We start from the raw sequence: 16,157 nt of genomic DNA on the forward strand, positions 1-16,157 counted from the left end.
CACTTAAAAAATTTGAATTTTTGGAATTTTACCAGTACTGTACACCACACAACCCTGCTCTGTTACCAACACTATTGATGATGAATTATTCTGACCTCAGCATGTTAATGAATTGAACCAGGTGATCTTTGACTGGAATATACTTCTCTCAACATGTTCCATTTGTGGGCACAACAAGCTGTATCTGCTCTATCAAAATGTTATTGCCTTTAAATTAAAACCTGTGGTGTTACTGGGCATATATGTATGACTACATCTTACTCTAACCTTCAAGCCTGTTATCAGATGGCAGAAGCTCTCTTATTATCTAAGCCAGAAGTTCTTGAGCTGGTAAAGGAATGTAGAAGGCATGGGTGGAAGGTCTGATGTGAGCCTATTCTGGTGGGCTACAAGGGTTTTGTAGGGCATTCTCTACATCGGGCACTCAGTCTCCTTGGCATTAGAAGGTTACAGTAAAGAAGAGCCATCAAGAACATCATTGACACTGCAGAAAAAGCATCAAGGTAGTTGTGGATCCAGAGAGGCGATCCATGTTGTAGCACTCTGCATGGACACAAGTTGGGGACCCGACCGAGGGTGTCTGGTGATCTAAGACATGACACACCCTGGGTTCATCACTGAGGGTGTGTCTAAGTTGCACCATTTGGTGTATGAAGAAATAACCTTGTGTGTGTTTGGGGGTTGTGGTTTGCCATAATATTTATATTTTTCTGGAGTATCTTCTCGAGTTTTCATTTCCTATCTATCTGAACAGAACAATAACATTTTATGACATGTTAAGTGTTTTCATTCTTGCATGTCAGGTCATTCTTACATTAAAGATCTTTCCTTTATGAGGATATAATCCAAACAATTTGTATTTTTTTCTAAATATTTTATTGAAAAATATACTTTCTTGTAATGTGCTGATTAAGAAATGGAGAAAATTTATGGTAATCCTAGTTTTAGTTCATGTTGGATTTAGTAGTGCAATTGCTTGTCTTCCTTTTTTCTTGGTGTGGTTCTTGAATTCATCCCCCAATATTTTATTCCTTGACTTTGTTGTCTGACAATTTTTTCATCTGTGGTAGAAGAAAAATGTTGACTACAACAAATGGATTTTGAGATTTGTTTACTAGTATCAAATACATACAGGCTGAGCAAATGAAACAATGAGAAAAGAATTAGTAATCTCTTCTCAGCTATGTATTTATCTATTTATAAGATAATATTTCTGGATTTCATTTCATTTTTATCATTGAACAGTAAAGCTCTTGTTAAATGCATATGAGACATTAATGAATGGAAAATATATTTTAAGGAGGGGTTATGCTTCAGTTATGGAGGGGCTGAACACATAGCTGCTAACTGTAAGCAAGCATCAGAGAAATTAATGGAAAATTTGAATTGGTAAGGTGGGTGTTTTTTGCCAAAGCTTTCCTGAAAATTCTTTTCTTTGACAATAAAAACACAGTTTTGTTGTCTCTCCATCCTAATTCTAAAGCAGCAGAGAATTATATTACCCCCAAATCTTATTATTACTAAAAGATCTTGGACTCAATAAAGTGCCTTTTGTTATGATTGGTATCCTTCCATCCATCCATTGTCTCCCGCTTATCCGAGGTCGGGTCGTGGGGGCAGCAGCTTGAGCAGAGATGCCCAGACTTCCCTATCCCCGGCCACTTCTTCTAGCTCTTCCGGGAGAATCCCAAGGCGTTCCCAGGCCAGTCGAGAGACATAGTCCCTCCAGCGTGTCCTGGGTCTTCCCCGGGGCCTCCTCCCGGTTAGACGTGCCCGGAACACCTCACCAGGGAGGCGTCCAGGAGGCATCCTGATCAGATGCCCGAGCCACCTCATCTGACTCCTCTCGATGCGGAGGAGCAGCGGCTCTACTCTGAGCCCCTCCCGGATGACTGAGCTTCTCACCCTGTCTTTAAGGGAAAGGCCAGACACCCTGCGGAGGAAACTCATTTCAGCCGCTTGAATTCGCGATCTCGTTTTTTCGGTCACTACCCATAGCTCATGACCATAGGTGAGGGTAGGAACATAGATCGACTGGTAAATTGAGAGCTTCGCCTTGCGGCTCAGCTCCTTTTTCACCACGACAGACCGATGCAGAGCCCACATTACTGCGGATGCTGCACCGATCCGCCTGTCGATCTCATGCTCCATTCTTCCCGCACTCGTGAACAAGACCCCGAGATACTTGAACTCCTCCACTTGGGGCAGGATCTCGCTACCAACCCTGAGAGGGCACTCCACCCTTTTCCGGCTGAGGACCATGGTCTCGGATTTGGAGGTGCTGATTCTCATCCCAGCCGCTTCACACTCGGCTGCGAACCGATCCAGAGAGAGCTGAAGATCACGGCCTGATGAAGCAAACAGGACAACATCATCTGCAAAAAGCAGTGACCCAATCCTGAGCCCACCAAACCGGACCCCCTCAACGCCCTGGCTGCGCCTAGAAATTCTGTCCATAAAAGTTATGAACAGAATCGGTGACAAAGGGCAGCCCTGGCGGAGTCCAACTCTCACTGGAAACGGGTTCGACTTACTGCCGGCAATGCGGACCAAGCTCTGGCACCGATCGTACAGGGACCCGAACAGCCCTTATCAGGGGGGCCGGTACCCCCATACTCTCGGAGTACCCCCCACAGGATTCCCCGAGGGACACGGTCGAATGCCTTTTCCAAGTCCACAAAACACATGTAGACTGGTTGGGCAAACTCCCATGCACCCTCCAGGACCCTGCTAAGGGTATAGAGCTGGTCCACTGTTCCGCGACCAGGACGAAAACCACACTGTTCCTCCTGAATCCGAGGCTCGACAATCCGACAGACCCTCCTCTCCAGGACCCCTGAATAGACTTTTCCAGGGAGGCTGAGGAGTGTGATCCCTCTGTAGTTGGAACACACCCTCCGATCCCCCTTCTTAAAGAGGGGGACCACCACCCCGTTCTGCCAATCCAGAGGCACTGTCCCTGATGTCCATGCGATGTTGCAGATTGGTATTATTTTTTAATTCATTTTGCACATTTGAGACCAATTGTTGCTTTCCTTTTTATTTTTTTGTATGTCACTTTGAATTCTGTTCCACTGCCATTTTGTTATAGTTTTGCTATGGTATTGCTGCCCAATTAGTCTTTCTGAAGCCATATGTATAATATATATGTCTGGAGAAAACTATGAGTGAATTGTGCTTAAAATTGAGTAGGAACAATTAGTTGTCTCACTGAGTGACACATTTCTAAATCAAATGCCTCAAGATAGGGTGTGGTAATTTTGAACTGCAAAGATCAGAGTTTCTCTTCTCAACTGGTCCTACAGACAGCAAGTTTCTGTTTAGGAAGGGCCGTCTACAGTTGAAAACTCTAATAAAAAACCCTATTAACATATAAATGTGTGTTGCATATGCAGAGAGGACATTATACTTTTTACAATTAAACATGACCTGTTCCAAGGGATAAAAATGTCTGCACCATCAGATTGTACATTGGCGTGGATGAATGATAAGTATGAACAATACGTAGTTGCAGGTCCTGCGTGTTCTCTCTGTTGTTCAGCAGAGGTCAGAGAGGCCAGAAGTCCACATGACCATCATCATCAATTCTTCCATGTTAAGCCTGAAAACTATGAGGACTGATTGAGATCTTTTATGTTAGGTAGAATGCCTAGATGGGGATGGGCAGTCTTGTGGCCTGTAACCCCTGCAGATTTTGATTTTTTTCCAGCCATCTGGAGTTTTTTTTATTTTTTCTGTCCTCCCCAGCCATCAGACCTTACTTTTATTCTCAGTTAAATAGTATTGCCTAATTTTATTTTTATATTTTGTCTTTTTTCTCTTCCTTTAACCTGTAAAGCACTTTGAGCTACATCTTTTGTATGAAAATGTGGTCTATAAATAAATGCTTTTGTTGTTGTTCAGCACTGCAACAATAGCGCAGGAGTTGATGTGTGCTTGAAAGATTTAGCAGCTATGCCTGTGAAAATATTAACTGCAAAATATGCATTTGAAGTAAATATTATGTCACACCCCATCAAAAGGATTGCCATTAAGAGGGCTAATAATGAAGAGCTACAGGAGATGCAGATTTCAGTAACATCCAATTCAACAAATCTGTCTAACAACACCAGCAGATGCACAGATGAGACTGCACAACATTCACCTTTTGTCTAAACACATAACTAAAGAAACATTACAGTGTAATTGAAAATGCAAACATGCCATGACTAAAAAAGCTACAACATTTTAATGCATTGTATATCCATAGGCTGAAATGCTTTTTCTAAACTCAATTTCCTGTTGCTATGTCATATAGTGATGTAATAATTAAAAATAACACAAAGATATCATAGCATTGAGAAGCACTTCTCAAACATGTGAAGCAGTGATATTTTCATAATCAAAATGAGAACTAGAACTAAAAATATTGGTTTTCATTTTACAAGAACAAGAACTGAAATTAAGGCAAACAGAGAAACTAAAAGTAAATAAAAATTAGTGATATGTGAACAATCTAAAACGAGAACGAAAATTGAGTAAAAATGAAAACAAAAACAGCAATAGCAATTTCGTTCAATCCAGTTCAGTCTTGCAGAAGGATTGTTTGTAGGTCGCCCCGAGAGTTCAGTTTTGTTGCGCTGTTTATATGCGGTGATCTTGTACCTTGGGCTTACTATAGTTACGTGGCACCATTGTTTGTTTGTTGAACACATTTGGTTCATCTAGTTGAAGCAGTAAGCACATGTGGTTGACAATAGCGAATTTTGCACAGATGTTTTTGCAGGTAGAAAGTGGGAAAGTAACGTGTGGAAATACTTAAATTACAGCACAGATAATGATAAAAGCAAATATAGCGGGTGACAAGAAGAAAATAGTCTCGGAGTTTCATTACAGGACCAGCTGGATCAGTACTCAGTGGAAGTCCAGCACTTCTCTGGCACCAGGACTGCACTTCAGCACAGGGACGTGTGGTCTGGGGAGGCAGGCAGAGCCCCACCTGTCATCATGAAAAGTAAAAAAACTAATAATGATAACATAAAATACATTTGTCTACTGGTCTGTGCTATAAATTCGTTTTCTGTTTGATTCCAATAATTGTGATCATTTTTACAGTAAAAAATCACTGAATTTGCATATTTCCTGATCAAATATAGGGGATAAACGCGATGTGCAGCAGCAACGAGACGAGACGAGCCTCACCTCACCTCGGACTGTGCTGTCCCTCACACACTGGGTTGATGCATGCAATTGGCCTGTGCCTGTTGTTGTGTCTCTGTATGTCACCAATGTAAAGTTTGCACACACAATTATTATACACCCTAGCTTTCCACAGTTTGGCTAATATCTTTAATGAATGTGTGTGATATATCTAGTCTTGCTGATTGGACATAAAACCGCAGTGAAAAGGCATAAGGTAAGGCAGACAGTACCGTGCTGCACTGAAGGGGTGCCTGTTGCTGCTGTTCATATACACAGAGGCTCTGGGCGCCTGTAAGTCATGTGCACTGCAGCGGCCTGTTTATTTTTATTTTTTGTTCCGACTGACTGCCAAAATTGAAGATTAAGACTTTTAAAACTAAAGGAACTTTTACAAGGAAGTGACGGGGATTTTTGTGGAGAAGGATAGGCACATGGACTTGGTACAAATGACCATAAACGGTTTTCAATTTTATAAAAAATGGGATCAGACTAAGAAAACAAATCCAATATTTAAAAAGTAAATTTTGACCTTAAATAAAACATTCTTTTGTTTTTCTTGTTATCCTTTTGTTGAACAGTCTGTATTAAAATTGATTAAGGCATCAGAATTATAAGCTTTTAAAAACAACTAAATGTTTCAAATAAGGTCAAAATTGAAATCCGTTTTTTTTTTTTTGTACACCACTCTATACTTTCATTTGTATTGAATGAATATGAATTGGGAAGTTGCAATGGCATATTTAGAACACATGGAGAGTGCAGAGCAAATGCGCTCTCTCCGCTCTATCTCGTTGCTAATAAATGTAATGTTTTTTCTTAGCCAAATATGTACTTTACCTATCTTTGTGTAAAGAATGCTGATAAGATATGAAACATAACCAGTAGTCAATGTGCATGCTGTCAACTGAATAGTGAATAGGCTACTCTTTTGGGTTCATATATTTGTAAATCTGACTCTGAAGGAGTCAGTGCTTCACCAGCCATGAACCTCACCGCAGGTCACTGCTTCAGTACTGGCAGCAGAAATCGTCAACATACAGTCTGGCCGAGGACCTTGACTGGGCACCTGTATTAAAGGCACTCGTCAAGCGAATATTTTCACTGTGTGGCTATCTGTGCAATGGACGTTGTTACAACATGAACAAATATCTTGAAATGCGTACTTGTTTAAAACGTAACAGCAATGTGCTTGTACAGACTGGTTTCTTGGGTTGAAACATTTGATCTTGCTGACTATACTCATTAAGCCACTTAATCTATTTGATCATCGATATTCAAGCTGTGTTTAACGGCATTATGAACTGTGAGTGAATTTTGTGGACTGAAACATAACTTGCATTGAAATATGTGTAGGCCAGCATTTGTGGTCTTGCAACAGAAAAAAAAATTGTAATAATATTATGTAAAAAGGCCAGAACTATCCATCCATCCATTTTCCAACCCGCTGAATCCGAACACAGGGTCACGGGGGTCTGCTGGAGCCAATCCCAGCCAACACAGGGCACAAGGCAGGAACCAATCCCGGGCAGGGTGCCAACCCACCGCAGAAGGCCAGAACTAAATAAAATAAAAACTAATATTTTAAACAAAGAACTAAATAAAAATTGTTGACTCCACTGAAGACTAGAACGAAATAAAAATTAATTTTATAAAATAAAAACTAAAACTACAATTAATGTCAGAACTGAAATATCACTGATGAAGCCCAGCAGCTGTGCAACTTTCATTACAAAAGGAAAATGCATTATTAAGCTTCAGCCACTTTGTGCTACTGAGCTCCTCAAAGGATAACAGCAATTTTACCTTTTTATTTTCTCTCAGTGTCAAGTATTTTGCTCAGTATCTCCCTGATACCCTGGCAGTGGTTTAAAGTGCACAAACCGGTATAATTAGGGGTGAGTGTTTTAGAAAGAAGCCCTGCGGGTGTAGCCATTGCAGTGCAGAATTTCCCCACTATTGACTACGTGTTTTGTAATGGATTGTACTCAGACATGTGTTCTCATTTGAGAATCACATCTGGCCCCTCAAGACTACTGAGCAACTAAACCAGAAGTGTTTGGGTTCCACCTCAAGGGTCAAAGCTATAAAATTCTTCCTAAACATTTCCTTCCTATCTGAGTTTGTGGATAAATAAGAAAACAATTTTTTAAGAGATGCTGGTAAAAGACTTCTGAGCTACATTTTTGGTGCTTTGATTTTGGCTTGATAATAATGGTTAAATACAATACAATACAATACAATACAATTTATTTTTGTATATCCCAAAATCACACAAGAAGTGCCGCAATGGGCTTTAACAGGCCCTGTCTCTTGACAGCCCCCCAGCCTTGACTTTCTAAGAAGACAAGGAAAAACTTTCAAAAAATCCTTGTAGGGAAAAAATGGAAGAAACATTGGGAAAGGCAGTTCAGTTGGGCCAACCAATCCAATGAAAGGACCATTCTACCCCACGATTCCTGCGATCCTCCATCAGGGATGACTTTACCTTAGGCAGGCAAACAACTTGGCAGGTGGGCTGTGGCACCAAGTGCCACATTTGAGTACCGAGAAGAGAAACAGAATAGGTGAGGGTTAGTAACAAATTATAACGATCATGTTACTTATGTTTTAGTGCTAATGACTAACAACAGAGATGCAGTCTGTACAGTTAATCAGCAGCTCTAGTCAGGATATGCTAAACTGAAGTAGTGAGTCTTCAGAAGAGGATTTAAAAGCTGAGACCGAAGGGGCATCTCTTATAGTAGCAGGCAAACCATTCCATAGTTTAGGGGCCCTGTAACTAAAAGCTCGACCTCCCACTGTTATTTTATTAATCCTTGTAATCATAAGCAGACCAGCATATTGAGATCTTAATGTGCGCTCTGGTTTTTAAGTCATGATAAGTTCAGACAAGTAAGCTGCACCTTGGCCATTTAATGCTTTATATGTTAAAAGGAGGATTTTGAAATCTGCCCTAAACCTAACCGGGAGCCAGTGTAAGGATTTAAGAACTGGAGTTATGTGTTCGTATTTTCTTGTTCTTGTAATAATTCTTGCAGCAGCATTTTGGATTAACTGGTGGCTGTATAAAGAACAGTTTGAACATCCAGTGAACACCGCATTTCAGTAGTCAATCCTACTAGAGATAAATGCATGAATTAATTTCTCAGAATCCTGTTTATTTAGAAAGCGCCTTAATTTCCCAACATTTTTAAGATGGAAGAAACATGTTTTGGACAACTTTGTAATATGTGCTTTAAATGACATGCTAGAGTCAAAGATAACTCCTAGATTGCGGGCGGATTCAGTGAAATTAATGATGATTCCAACTGAGTTAAGTGATGACAAAATATTGTTGTGATCAGCGTCATTCCCTCCAACAATTAACATCTCTGTTTTATCTGTGTTTAAAGACAAGTAGTTCTCATCCATCCACTCCTTTAATTCACTAACACAACTAATTAAAGATATCGGAGAAACTTAATTTGATCTAAATGAAAGGTATAACTGGGTGTCATCTGCATATGAGTGAAAATTAACATTGTTTCCTAATGATAGATCCCAGTGGAAGCATGTAAAGTGAAAACACTAAAGGTCCCAGTACTGAGCCGTGTGAGCACCATATCTCACTTCTGTGTGTAATAATGGAACACTGTCTGCACATTTCTGTACATATTGGAATCGATTTGATAAATAAGAACTAAACCAAGCGAGCACAGTGCCTGTAAGGCCAACATCATTTTCTAGCCTGTGCAGTAAAATAGAATGGTCAAAGGTGTCAAATGCTGCACTTAAGTCTAACAACATAATTAGAGTGGAGTTTCCTTCATCGGAGGATATCAGAATGTCGTTTACAACTCGCGTTAGTGACGTTTCTGTACTATGACCAGTGCGGAAACCAGACTGGAATTTCTCAAATAAATTGTAATGCATAAGGTGTGACTGAATCTGATTGGCGACTACTTTTTCTAGTATTTTAGAGAGAAAGGGTAAATTTGAAATAGGCCTATAATTATTTAGTATGTGGGGGTCTAGGTCTGACTTTTTAAGTAATGGTTTAACGACTGACACTTTTAGTGCATCAGGTACTGTGCCATGCAAGAATGAACTATTGATAATGTTTAGAATAGGTGCTTTAAGAACATCCATTGCACTTTTTACTAGTTTTGTTGGCACTGGATCTAGGGAACAAGTAGTGGGTTTCATTTTAGAAATTAAAGTTAAGACTTCCTGCTCAGATACAGGATTAAAATTACTAAAGTGCTGAATGCAATATGAGACAGGGACTGCTAAACTAATTTGCACTTTGTACTTTGATGCTGAGATCTGGGATCTTATGTTTTTAATTTTCTCATTGAAGAAGTTCATTAAGTCTGTACTGCTAATATCTGTTGGTATTTTGCACTGTAGATCTGAATTCCCATTTGTTAATTTAGCAGCTGTTCTAAACAGTACCTGAGGATTTTTGTTATTGCTATCTATTATTGTAGAATAGTATTCTGAGTGAGCTTTTTAACACTATCTGTCCATGCAATTTGAAAGACATGTAGCTTTGTTGTTCTCCATCTGCGCTCCAGTTTTCGACACTCTAATTTAAGAGCTCGAGTGTTTTCATTAAACCAGGGAGAGTTTCTATGTGCTTTGATCACTTTTGTTTTAAGGGGAGCCACTGCATCCAGAGCATCTCTCAAAGTCACATTATAATGTGATGTTAGCTGATCTAAATTGTTTTCCATGTTTACATTTGATGTTAACTGATCTAAATCTTTTTCCACAATTACACTCGACTTACTCAAAGTATCTATACCTTTTGAAGCAGAATTACAATCTAGGTGTCGCACTGTCTTTGTTTTAATCTGTGAGTGCGTTGGCAAAGGCAGGACTAAATCAAATGTAATTAAGTAGTGATCGGAAATAACTTCATTTAATGGAGTAATATTTAAATTTTGAATTTCATCTTTGTAAGTTATAATTAATTCTAATGTGTGGTTATGATTATGAATTGGACCTTTGACAATCTAACAGAATCCTGCTGAATATAACAAATAAGTAAAACATTTGCTAAAAGTGTCAGATTCCACATCAATATGTACATTAAAATCCCCCATCAGTACTACGTGATCAGAATTTATAGCCAAATCAGATAAAAGGTTGCTCAATTCAGTCATGAACAATGAATATGGCCCTGGTGGTCTGTAGACTAGCACTATAATTGTGTCGGAATCTGTTTTAATATTTAAAATGAATGCCTCAAAAGATGTAAAGTCACCTAAATTTTTAGACGTGATTTGCATTTTGTTACAATGAATTATTCCAAGGCCTCCTCCTCGACCAGAATCTCTAGACTTATGAAGGAACGAGTAGCCATCTGGTGACGCCTCAGCTAGGGAGACAGTGTCACATTTACTAAGGCAGGTTTCAGTGAGAAGACACAGGTCAGATTTTGTACTTAATATAATATTATTTACCAAAACAGCTTTACTGCCAAGAGAGCGATTGTTCAATAAGCAGCATTTAAAACTGCATGCTTCTTTCTGAACTGGTGATACTGTATATTTTTTGTTTTAATTTGAAGTAAATTTCTATTACAGATGCCCCTGGTGGAGGGTCTGGTTTTATCTCTTGATCTAATTATACACCATATTTTCTGGTTATCAAGTAATTTATGGTTTGCATCAAGACTAAATTTACTGGATGCCCCACAACAGGGAATATGGGTAACAGCTTCAGGATAGTAACAGGTAGGATAAACAACAGCCTGTGATTTAAGATCACATGACTGCGGCCTGGATGGTGCTCTAATCAGTCAACCAGGTAGTTTTATTGCCATATTTTGGGATAATACATAAGATCTCCTCCAGTTAGGATTAAGACCATCTCTTTTGAAAAATCCAGGCCTTTCCTAAAAATAATCCTAATTGTTCACAAACACTATGCTTTTATTTGCACACCAGGTTTCTAGCCAGCAGTGAAGGGAATGCAATCTGCTATAAATCACATCCCCTCTATATAATCTTGGTAAGGGACCAGATACAATTAAATTCCGACATTGGCTTCCTGGTTATGAATTTTTGCTTGTTTTTCTGTCCTGTGTCTCTTCTTCTAGTCCCTTATAAAAAAAAAACTCTCTGTCACCTTCATGGTGTCAGAACTTATTTAAAGTACAATCCCAGAGTTTTGTCTATAGATGGAAATCCCATAGGCTTAGGGTTTGGTAGAATTCATGATACTGCCCACTGTGTAGGCAAGTAGGAACATTAAAAGTTGAGAGTATCAGCACCTTCTTAATTGTCTTACTATTAATCCTTGAGTGTCCTGGGTTGAGAAAAATAATTAGACAATTACAGTAATTGGACATTTTAATTTAACAAATTAAATCAGTAAATCAGAGCAAATCAGACATGACACAGAGAAGCTATGCAGAAGATACCTTTCCAAGTACCTGGAAGCGTGTTTTGCCTTTGGTGGAATTTGCCTGCAATGTGTTCTGTTACTCCGGTACTCAGATGTTTCCATGTGACAACTTGGCTTTAACGCTTACAAGCAATCGCCAATAAACTAATAACCCAATTGTGCTTCACTCACTCAGAATATGGAACCAATGTAGAAAGCATTTTAAGATGGAGAATCTTTTATCTGTGGCACCTCTCTATGAGAACCACCATTTTCAACCCTTGCAAACATATGCAGTTTTTAATATCTGGAAAACATTTGGGATTAAATTGCTTAGAGATCTTTATATAGACAACATCTTTGCATCCTATGAACAATTACACTCCAAATTTAACTTTCCAGCAACACATTTCTTTCACTATCTTCAAATTAGAAATTTTGTTAAACAGAATCTGCCAGATTTTCCTCATCTCACACCTTCCTCTATGCTGGAAAAAACATTGCTCAGTTTCGATGACTCAGACAGCATTTCTGCAATATATAAAATTATTTTACGGTCCCTCCCTTTCAAAGATCCAAGAGGACAATGGGAAAAGGATCTCTCACTCAACATATCAGAAAAGGAGTGGAAGGTAGCAATGCAGAGAATTCACTTTAGCTCCATATGCGCAAAGCATACAATTATTCACCTAAAAATTATATATCGAGCACATCTGTCTCGCTTAAAACTGTCCAAAATGTTTCCAGGGCAAGATCCAACCTGCGAAAGCTGCAATCAAGTTCCAGCCTCACTGGGTCACATGTTTTGGAGCTGCACCAAATTAACATCATTCTGGACAAAAATTTTTAAGTGCCTTTCAGACAGCCTTGGTGTCCCAATCCCTCCTAACTCATTAACAGGTGTGTTTGGTGTTGTTCCAGATGGGCTTAAAGTGGAGAAGGACAAACAAACTGTGATTGCCTTCACTACACTATTGGCACGCAGACTTATTTTGCTAAACTGGAAGAATCCTAACTCTCCTCTTTTAAGTCAGTGGGTAACTGATGTTTTATATTATTTGAAATTGGAAAAAATCAAATTCTTAGTTAGAGGATCTGTGCAGAACGTTTTCAAAACCTGGCAGGATCTAATCAATAATATTTTAGAATAAGCTCTTAAAGCACTGAGGAAGTAGATTCTCTTCCCATTTCTTTTTCATCTCCATTTATCTTTATCCGCCTATTAAACTCATCAGTTTATTTATTTTTACTAGCTCTCTTTGTCAGGGGTGGGGGGTTGATTTGTTTTCAATCCTATTTTTTGTAAAAAATGATTATTTGTATGGAATGATGACAATAAAATCAATAAAATTTAAAAAAAAAATAAAAAAGAATTGTGTCCTGTAAACTTGCTCCAGAGTTTAACAGTTCATATTCTTTTTTTAGACAAATTGGTCCAGTTGCAACTATTCTAGTCATTAAAAACCCACAGCAGATATGCTAACCAGCTGCTTTCTTATCTCCAGTGAAACCCTTCAAACAGTTAACTAACTAAAAAATGACAGCAAATTCTAAGGTGAGATTAGCAACAGAGCAGGAGATGTGTGTGTGCCTTTTGATGAAGAAACTTAAAACAGGTTTCTCAAGAGACTGATTTTCTATGAAAACCAGAGGACTAGCTGTTCTGTTAGTTGCAGAAGGATTGCAAGAAATTGTTTGCTAGAAAGCTTTGAGCTGAGTTGAGACAATAAAGCTGTGATTCATAAACCAGCACACCAGAACCCACATTATTAAACTGCACTGGTTCACTGGTGAGATCCATAACCTTGAACAGAAAGCTACTAGTGCTGTGCTGGAATTTATAAGCTGTTGTACTGTATATATAAGCTGCAGACAGACACATGATGAAAGGTGTGTGATTTCTCCAAAAGTGCCTCAAAAATTAGGCTAAAACCTTCATTGGCCAGTCCATAAACCCCAAACCGTTTGTCCCCCCAGCTACTATCTTCAGGCTTCAGTCTGACCAGGCTGCAAATGTGGGAACTGGCTTTTAAAGTTTAAAATGCTCTTAACAGTCTCGATATCAAACATCAAAATGCCTCACTACAGGGAAGAAAACTGTGAACCTTTGGGCATGTAAACAAAAGGCACCAGTACGGAAAGAAATCAAGGAAAGAGGAACTCAAACAAAAAAACACAATACATACAGACTCAAACTAATTTGATAAACCACTGCCCAAGCTTCTTCTTCTTTGGCTTTATATACCCAGGGAGAAGACTCAGGAGTCGTGACATCAGGGTGGCCTGTCCTTTTGATATACCACCCATAAAACACACATAATAGATTTATATTTAAAATTATAGTACACAATAGAATAATAAACAAAACATTAATCACAAAAACTAAAATAAAAATGTAACTAAAACAACAAGAAAAAATAAAATGTCCATAACCCCAAGTTAATATGTAACATAGCCCCTCCATCCCTACAGTAAGTGGTGGCTTCCCGACACCCTTACAAAACACATTAATGAAAACCCCAAAAATAAACATAAAGTCTCCATAACAAAAGAAATTCTCCTAAAGGACTGATTCACACTTGAGTGTTGTAAATTTCCAGTGTTTCTTTAGAGTTTTTCAAACTATTTTATGGCTTTTTGTACATATATTGCAAGAGATTTTCAGACTTTTTTGGGCATTTTCCAGGTGTTTTTTGAACACTTTTCAAGCATTTTTTTCAGCAAGGGAAAAAATTGACTGGCAGCATTTCCGTTTTGTAGACTATAAGGTGTTGTTGTGCTTCAAGAATGCCTTCTGTGACTTTTGAATTGATCACAGTTCTGAAGAGCAGGTGTTGTCAGGGTCGTGATCAAAAAAAAAAGTCCTGCTGCTACCAGTGTATCATGCAAACATGTGAAGCTGGTTGTCTCATGCATAACGGTAATCAACTCAAAAGACCTGAAAATACACTTTATTTATATACATTGTGAAATGATTCAAACAACACAGGAAAAGTTTGGAGGTTTGGGGGCACCTGCAAATATACTTGAAATAGGCTGCCAAATACTGCATGACAGTTTGGTTCAAAATGAAAAGGTCTTGACAGACTTCAATCCAAATCAGACCAGTTTAAACAGATAAACATGGCAGTTTTAAAGTCGGGCAAGGGAAATGAAGTCATTCTGGCAGGAAGTGATGTCTTCTGGGCTGGAACTGGAAAGTGATGTCATCAAGTCCAGACAGAATTTCCTGTGGTTGGTCTGCAGATGAAAAAGAGTAAGGATCAGTGCACTCTGCCACCCCCTGGTCCGGCAAGGAATTATCCCTTTTTGAGCCTTTCAGTTGCCTCCCACTTGCACAAGTGTGACAACGTATATAATGTGCTGTCATAGATTCCCAGGGACATGTCCCCGCCAGGACGCCGGAAGAAGCAGGGGACTGGAAATGGAACAATATTCTCCCTGGAGCGCAGGTGGGCGGCCTCACTGGAATGCATGGGGGTCACGGAGCTGTGAAACTCAACCCTCTGTGAAGACGGAGTCACCGCCAGGGGGCGCCCGGACGTGGTTGGAACCCTGGATGGCAGCACTTCCGTCACACCAGGAAGTGCTGCCGGAAGAAATTCTAAGGACACCTGGAGTGCTTCCGGTTGCCCTCCTGACACTTCCGCCAAACCAGGAAGTGATGTCAGACAGAGCACCTGGAGCCCATCCGGTTATTATAAAAGGGGCCGCCTCCCTCTAGAAGGGGAGCCAGAGTTGGGAGGAAGGAGACGAAGCTTGTGAGGAGGGGAGAGGAGGTCATTGAGAAAAGAGAAGTAAAAAAAGACTGAGACTGTTGGCATTTTTGGATTGTTTTTAATAAACGTGTGCATTTTGGACATTCTGGTGTCTGTCTGTCTGTGTCCGGGGGCATGCTTTTCACAGTGCTGAGGCATGAATTTAATCTGCCCAATTTAGGGTCACTGGGAACGAGTGACTACAGCAGCAGCACTGAGCGTAAAGCAAGAATGAAATGTGTTGGACTGCACCGATCCTTTGTAGGGCACAATCACACCGCCATGCAGAAAGGAGAGTGCTGCATGCAATCCATCAACAGAAACCAGTTATTAAAGTATCTTTATACAGTATCTTTAATTCAGTTATTTGCTCAAGATATTTTGAAACAATATGATCTTGTGGCACAGCAGGCAACGTTCAACTGGAGACTCTGATTGGGGAATGAAAAAGAGGATTAATGTTATTTACTTTTTTTGTTCTTTATTTCACCTTATACAATTTCTTGTATTAGGAATTTGTTAGTTATATCTTTCTGTCCTCTGCATCTTGTTAATGTCGTTGACATAATTCCAGTTGACAATGGAGGAGAAGATTACAAAAACTCCAAGCAGCAGAACCCCAAGAGAAAAACCTTTTTGGGGAGGTCTAAGGTCAGTAATAAGCCAAACTAAAAAAACAAGTCAGTCACAATAATAGTTCTGGAGAGACAGGCCAACTAGCTGCCCACTCCTCCTGCATATTGTGAAGTACTGTATATATTGATTCTGGCGGAATAATAGGATGAGAGAGTATTTTTATCCTTGGATTCCAAGGTTCCCAAATACAGAGCGGACTTCAATCACTTG

This window comes from Erpetoichthys calabaricus, chromosome 7 (genome assembly GCF_900747795.2).
Source record: "Erpetoichthys calabaricus chromosome 7, fErpCal1.3, whole genome shotgun sequence".
In the NCBI taxonomy this organism is placed as follows: Eukaryota; Metazoa; Chordata; class Cladistia; order Polypteriformes; family Polypteridae; genus Erpetoichthys; species Erpetoichthys calabaricus.